Source organism: Nuphar pumila, chromosome 9 (assembly GCF_984573655.1).
Source record: "Nuphar pumila chromosome 9, dmNupPumi1.hap1.1, whole genome shotgun sequence".
NCBI lineage: Eukaryota > Viridiplantae > Streptophyta > Magnoliopsida > Nymphaeales > Nymphaeaceae > Nuphar > Nuphar pumila.
Genome location: NC_143257.1, coordinates 126967113 through 126975379, shown reverse-complemented (window position 1 = coordinate 126975379; position 8267 = coordinate 126967113).

Sequence of the window (8267 nt, the reverse complement as noted above, 5' to 3'; positions counted from 1 at the left end):
ACCCCAGCTTGCCTTTCAAAAAAACGAACGTGACCTGTTTACATCCCTATCATAGTGATTGCACACGCATTCAAACAGAAATGCTGGCTCTAGTTTTCAGTTACATCCCAAACGATTCGAAAGTTATCATTGAATCGGGGAGGACAGATCTAGTGGCTAGCCTGCATAAGCTGCTGGAAGGAAGGTCGGAAGATGGAGTGAGGCAATTTTTGTACAGGTTAGATAGGGTTGGTTTACAGAAACCTAAATACAATTCAAACTACATTGCTCGTGTACTAGCAAAAATATCCAAGGGGGGGGGGGGGGGGGGATAAAAAAAACTTGGATCACCCCCAGATTGGTTCCATGATAGGAATGAGTTATAGTTGTTTGTTTTTTAATTGAGATTCCTTATTTCAATGAATTCTGGTGGGTCTGCCTAACTGCTAGTGATGCAAATGGGTCAGATCCAAGATGGAGGTCTTATAGTATTTGACTGTTTCGGATTCGATTCTGATCCGATTCCCCATGTATTTAGCTGATCTGGCCCTACTTCTTGAAACCAAAGGGCCTCTTTTATGTGTGTGTGTTTGGAATACAAGAGCATATACATTGTGTTCAACAGAGGAAACATGATACCATGTGGTAAGCAGGGTCCTGTGCCAAACTGAAGGCCCAGGTTCGAATCCCTCATCCACATGGGGCTTAAGAGTTATCTGGTAGGGGTCTGCCTAACCCCAGCTTTGCCTTTCAAAAAAAAAAACAGAGGAAACATGGCATCATTTTCTTTTAATAAAACTAGTAGAACGTTCCGTCCAAGGGACGGGCACTAACAATGAGGCAAGTAGGTAACAAACAGTACTTGCTAGAATCCTAACCCATTGTATTTACATACATTGTTATATATCTTATAAACTTATATGTACCAATTTATTTTAGATTTTTTCAAGGAAAATAATTTTTCAAAAATATCGCAATATTTTTCTTCATTGACATGTGACTATGGCTTTAGCCTTCAAGAACCAGACCTACTTGCTAGAATCCTAACCCTACCTAGCTTTAGTCTTATAACGAGTCCAATCCACCTATCTTGACTTGAAGTTGGCCACCGATTAATTTTGGTCCTTTGTTCGGCATGTTTTCTTCATTATTGAATAGTGTCCATTGATTATATGGCCCATGACTATGTTTTCAGTCTTCAGGCACCAAACCTACTTGTTAGAATCTTAACCCCACCTAGGGTTAGGTCTTATAGAGTGTGCAATCCACCTATCTTGACTTGAATTTGGCCACCGATTAATTATGGTCCTTTGGTAGGCATGTTTTCTTCATTATTGAATAGTGTCCCTTGATTATACGGCCCATGACTATGTTTTCAGTCTTCAGGCACCAAACCTACTTGTTAGAATCTTAACCCCACCTAGCGTTAGGTCTTATCGAGGGTCCAATTCACCTATCTTGACTTGGTATAGGTTGGTTCTACCGATTAATTTTGGTCCCTTTGGTAGGTCTAAAATTTCTGGATCATTGAATAGTGTCCCTTGATTATATGGCCTATTTACAAATCTAAGTATTTGTCATATAAACATAGCTAAGGCTTGTAAAAAAAGATGAAACATATGAATAATCATAAATAAAAATTAAAGTTCTTCATGACGAATCAAAAAAAATCATAAAATGAAAATTAAAGAGAACTAGAATATGAGAACTAGAAATATGGGCATTTCCAACACTTTTTTTTGCCAATCTAACCATGTGGATGTGTTTGGCATGGTGGATTTGCTAGGAATCAACCATTGGATAGTGTATTTTGAAAAAATGTGATTTTTGAATGCTTGAATATTTATGAAGATTATGAGCCATTGATTTTAAAGCCTTAAAAAAATCTTGCTTATGCATCAAAATCGGTTGAGATGACTTTCTTTTATAGATTTTTTTTCTGGTGTTTATCGTTCTTGATTGCTCTGTCTCTCTCATTATATTTTTCGGAACAAAAAACAAAAAGAACCTTTTTTCGATTGTGCATGTATGTACGTGTCCCTGGTTGATGGATTTAATGACTTTTATTGCTTTGATCTCAATGCAGTTTTTAGTCTTTTTTATTTTGTTAAAATATGGTCTTCTGATCACGATAGGACTCTCACCCCATAGTGGTCTCTTTAGGAGACCACTTCTATTGGTTTCCTATGTTCTATGGTATTCTCCTTGTAATCACCTCATCCTTATCTCCGGGTAGCTGTTGATAAAGATGAAGCATACCCACTCACCTTGGACTCTGTATGTTGCTAGTCCATATATAGCCTCTTTGTAATCGACGAATTCATCACCTTGTGAATAATACAAGCATCAATGTTTCTTCCTGCTACTGCGTTTTCTCTCTTCCTCTCCCTTTTAACATGGAATCAAAGCAGAACGGTAAGAACCTGTGATCACGCCCTTTCAAATCCTTGACTACCGCCAAAAGAGACAATGAGCCAAGCTCCTCCACGCATACCACATCTAAAATGATCGTACAAGAGCAGAACCCCATGCTCAAGATCACCACCATACTGTTGAAGGGATCTAACTATTTGTCTTGGTCCAAGGCAACCACCCTTTTCCTTAGCGGCAAGTCCAAGCTGGGATACATCAACGGTAAGATCGTCCAACCCAATTCTGACGACCCTGTTTATGATGAATGGGAATCATGAAATCACTTGGTCATGTTTTGGTTACTAAACTCCATGGATCAAAGCATTATCGAAGGTTTCCTTTTCCTAGACATTGCCAAAGAAATATGAGACTCACTAAGATACATTTACGACAAGCAGAACAACCTCGCTAGAATCTACCAACTCCAACAAGAAATCTCTCACCTCGCAAAAGTAGACAAGCCGTTCCATTCTTATATGAGCTCCTTGCACGCCATATGGGACGAGATGAATCTATATCGACATATCACCAACGACATAGAGGTCATTAAACGACGCATCGAAGATGAAAAGGTTTTCAAAATTCTTTCCGGCCTCGGTTAGGACTATGATAACTTAAGAAGCCAGATCCTCATATCCAGGGATTTACTTCGATTCAATGAAGTCTATTCCATAATCCAACACGAAGAAACTCGTTGGAGAGTCATGGGACCCGAATCAAAGTACCAGACCGAAGCTCACAAAAAAACTGCTTTCTCTAGTAACTCCAATGACAATGCTATGCGACCACCTCTTGAGAAAGTGATGAACAACCCTCCACAGGGATGAGAAAGACCACAATGCACTCACTGTAAAAAGATTGGACACCTAAAAGACAAATGCTGGGAAATACATGGGTGCCCGAAACAACAACAATCGCGTGAAAGCAACAAGGGGGTCAAAGTCGGCGCAACCATAGAGGACCTTGCACAACTTTTGCATCAAATCAACAAGTCGAACCTTGCAGTTATTCTCGAAGGTCAACAAAAGGAAACCACTGGTAACACGTCTGCACTCAGCTTTAAACTTATGGACTCTAAGTGGATTATCGACACCGACGCAACCGACCATTTGACGGGAAAGGCAGATCTCCTAACAAATATTCGATCGACCAATAAAGGCCCCGTCAACATAGCCGATGGGACTCAAGTTACCGTCCACAAAATCGGTGACATATCTCTTTTAAATAACTTGGGGTCGCCAGAGGCTTTATGTCCCATCTTTCCCTTCTAGCCTCATGTCCATCAACAAAATTACAAAGAGTCTTGCAGATCTTCGCTTGCAAAGTGTAAAGGGAACATGCCTTTGTTCCTCTGGCTACCACCAAGGAACCCTTGGTTAACTTCCACCTTCCATCAATGAAGGTGTTGTTGTAGCCCTCATCATTCAACTTTCCGGTAGAGATCAGATTCAATCGGATGTCTGGTACATGCCTCACATCTTTGATCAACAATTTACAACCAACGTTTGTTTTCAAGCAAATGTCGCATATGCCAACAATCTTTGACACATCTTCGTTTCTCATTCGGACATTCCCAAAATTACCTTGCAAATAGGAAGTAAAAAATCAGCCCGTGAGGTAACATGAAATGAAGCTCCAGAGTCAATCACCCAATCAGTCTCTTGACCAATCAAATTTAAGTTGGTGCCATCACAGACAATCATGAGCTCTCCATCTGTGACTGTGGCACCCTGCTTTTCTTCTGAGCTTTTCTCTCTGCTTTGCTCCTTAAACTTGAGCTTCCTGCATTCCCTCTTCATATACCCTTTCTTGTGGCAATAATAACACTCGACGTCTTTCTTTGAACTCGAGTGTGAGTGGCCTCTGGATTTGCCATAGTAGTGCGAAGCCTTGCTCTTACTCCTACTTCTCCCCCGGTTTTCAATCACAAGTGCCTAAGAGGTAAAAGGACATGATGACTTTCTCCTGGTCTCTTCATTCAACAGACTGCTGGTAACTTGGCTCATCGTTACCATTCTATCAGGTGCGGAGTTGCTAACTGTAACCACCAACGTTTCCCAACTCTCATGAAGGGAACTAAGGAGCAATAAAGCTTGTAGCTCATCATCAAAAGTGATTTTCATTGTGGTCAACTGATTCACAATGCTTTGCAATAGAGCTGTCCTTTTTATACTTGAGGTTCACAAGCTTTTGAAATAGAAAAGCCTTATTCACTGTCATCTTTCTGTCGTAAAGACTTTCTAGTTTGATCCAAAGACCATGCGCTAAAGTTTCTGTGGATACGTGATGAAAGATACTGTCATCTATCCACTGCTGAATGAAACTAACCGTCTTTCGGTCTAACTTTCTCCATTCGTCATCTTTTATTTCTTCTGGTTTACCGCTGACACCCTCAATGAGTCCATCCAAATCTTTACAAACCAAGAGGTCTTCCATTTTAGTTTTTCATGTCATTCAATTTGTGTCATTCAAACTGATCATGTGATCGACGTTGTTCTCTATGACTTTACACACAAATATATGAACCAATGGCTATGATACCAGATGTTGGGGATAAAACAGATGTACCGAGTCTCCCCACAAGTGTGAATCGATGAAAACAATGCAATGATAACGATAGAAGAAAAAAAATCAAACCAACAATGAAAACAAAACAACACACAACGATTTACGTAGTTCCCTCTCAACTGAGGTACGTCCACGACGACTGATAGGTCAGCACCTTCCACTATCTTCAAACAAAGATTACAAAGTAGCCAAAAGGCATAAGCCTTACAAACACACAAGGTGTAACAAAATGAACAAGATGATATACCTCACTAAAGAACAAAGAATGAAAGATCTGAAGAACCAGCTTGACGAAGTTGTCCTGAAAGAACTGTAGCAACACTTCTTGCTTTGTTCTCTCTGCACCCTTTCAGTATCATAAAAATGTTTCTTACATACTCTCTCTAATGTTCTGCTCCGTATATGCTCACGCTCATCCATCCTTTAAACAAAGGACGAGACCTGCAATAAATGCGAAAGACTAAACGTGTTGCACAACTTACGATGCGCCTGACATGCCTTATCACAAATCGCTATCCAGCGAACACTGCAAATCGTTATCCAGCGATACCCACAAATCCCTATCCGGTGATGCCACAAATCGCTATCCAGCGATATCATAAATCATCGTCTGACTGAAGCACATAACGCTGACCACAAATCGCTATGCAACTGAAGGCACTTACCACAAATCGTTATCGACAAATCGTTGATCCTCAAACTCTGAACAACTGAATCGTTATTCAGCTGAGAGGACTTCTACAAATCGCTATCTAGTGAATACTCTAAATTGTTGTGCAGCGAATACGAAAGATGTCCTTGAGAAGATCAAGCATCGTGCTTGGAATTCTGCAGCGATACTGAATATGCATCGAACCAATGGATGTTGTCATAAAGATCCATTTCCATCACAGATGGGTCCCATGAGGAAGGAAACCTAACACGCCGACCGAGTTCTTAACTTTTTGCTGCTGTTATTGAAATCTTCTGCTGCTGTATTATTAAGAAATCTTTTGTCACGTGCAACAAATGAAATGGTTCCCCCACCGCAGTTGGTAGTAGTTGCGTGAGACTGCTTTCACTGAACAAGGGTCACAAATGATTACACTTTATCAACCTGTTAATTCTGTCTCTTCTTTTCTTGAGATATTGAACAGTCAGCAATGATCAGATACTCCGAAAGTATGACTTGACACCTTTTTCTCTCATCAATATTAACTTATCTAGCCTAAATTTTCAAATTTGTCTGGCCCCCATTTTCTCTAATTTTTTTTATCGTCGTAGAAATTTGTTTTTTTATGATGAGGAAGCCTAGCCAAAGCAAGGAAAACCCCAGGTGGGGCCCACGATCACCCTACCTTACGTGGCTCACCTCTGAAAACTACAGACACACCTGAGGTTTGATCCGGCATCTTCAACTCAATGCCCTCACAACCACCCTGCTGGACATGAAATGGTTGATCCGGCATCTTCATAGGACTTTGTTAAAATCCAAAGTTTTGACTACAGTTATGCTCTGCAACTTTGTTCTTTTGGCTAGAGTTTTATGCACCTTGATTTTTTTTTTTAGCAATGTATGTAGTCACTGATATAACTTGATCCAATAAGCTTTTTAGTTTTGAGTCTTTTGACTTAAATTAAAATCCCATATAAAAAATGAACTTGATCCAATATGCACATTTGTTCAGGTTTTGTTTCCACACATCACATGGCATCCACATTCCATTGGCATTTAGATTTTAAACCTAACGCCTAGGAAGACACATTCCCCAAGCTTTCAAGATCTGTGGCATTTGCATTGACATGTAATTCACATAACAAAGTTCTCATTTGCTTTTAATGTTTCTACCAAAGGTCAAATAATAACAAATAATGATAATAATGATGATGGTAATGATGCCAACAAGGGTTTTGCTTAACTGGTATGGGTGACTTGTGAACATCATCAAGTTCAAAGAATATCACGAGTTTGAAACCTACAGGTACATGTCCCTTGTAGCTAATGTTATCTAAAAACTAGGTCTCCTCGTATGAGAGAGAGAGAGAGAGATCAGGAAAATGAGAAATCACGGTGAAGAAAAATAAAGTTACGCATGAGAAAGACATGTGGGAGCATGGTCATTTTAATAAATTTAAAACAGAATTTATTAGAGGTAATTAAATTGGAGTGATTTGAGCACTAATAGTAAAAGACCATTTCACCCTCATACAATATAATAAATGGCTTTTCTTTGGTGGGATATGAATGTAATTTCGAATGTTAAGGGTAGCAGGAGTCTTTTCTGACGAACTTCCCCAAGTATTTAATTCATTGGTTGGGAAGACCCAGTTGCGTCCTTGCCTTTTTGTTAACAAATTTCCAAAATTGTTGATGGAAGAATGTGTAAATTGACTTTAGTTTATTTGAGGAATCCCAATGTGGTAATTAATGTTAACACCCATATACCAGACTTGGAAGAATGTGAAATTTGAATTTAATTAAGAAAAAACCTCTAATGTCGGTTATATGAAAAAAAAAGGAAAAATGCAAGCCAGCTAAAGTAATTAAAGATACTGCAATTCAACAGAATATATAATACTGCCGTCTAAATATGCATCTAGAGGATAGACTTGTCCTTCAAATAAGTTTTTTCATTCAATAATGAAGCGCCCCCACATCTTTTGTTTTTTGGGTAGTCAAGCTGGGGTTAGGCAGATCCAAGACCCCCAAACAGCGCCTCATCTTAGTAGTCAAGTTGGGGACTGAGTCTAGAATCCCATATCCCATCAAAAAACCGGCTCCCACACAACCTAATTTTAGCAGTCAAGCTGGGGACTGAGCCTAGAATCCCCAAAGCCGTCTCCCAAAGAACCTAATTTTAGCAGTCAAGCTGGGGAACGATGGGACATGAAATAAATAAGCACACCCGCAGGCAAGTGGTCAGCCTACATGGCACTTTAGTGGGGCCCACCTTTTCCCATGGGATTCACACTTTTCCAAAGAAAAGTCATCCACATGGGAGAGGGGTGGGGAAGTCCTTTCCCACAGGAAAGGGGACAGAAAACAGGAACCTCTTTAGAAATTTCTTCCCTTTTACTTTCACCGAGAACCGGGTCACTTAATGAGTCCCTCTCCCTGCAAGGTAAAACTCGGGGTAGAGAATATGACCACCCAGCACCGAGAAATTGTTCATGCTATGCAGCCAAATATGGGACATGGGAAATTTCTTCTCTTTTAAAAGCCCTAAAACAGCAGTCTCACTCAAGGTTGGAAGATAGGAACAAGGAAAGCATAGTCAAAACCTTGGATTTAATCATGTATGACCCTTGTTAAATCAAAGCTGGTTAGA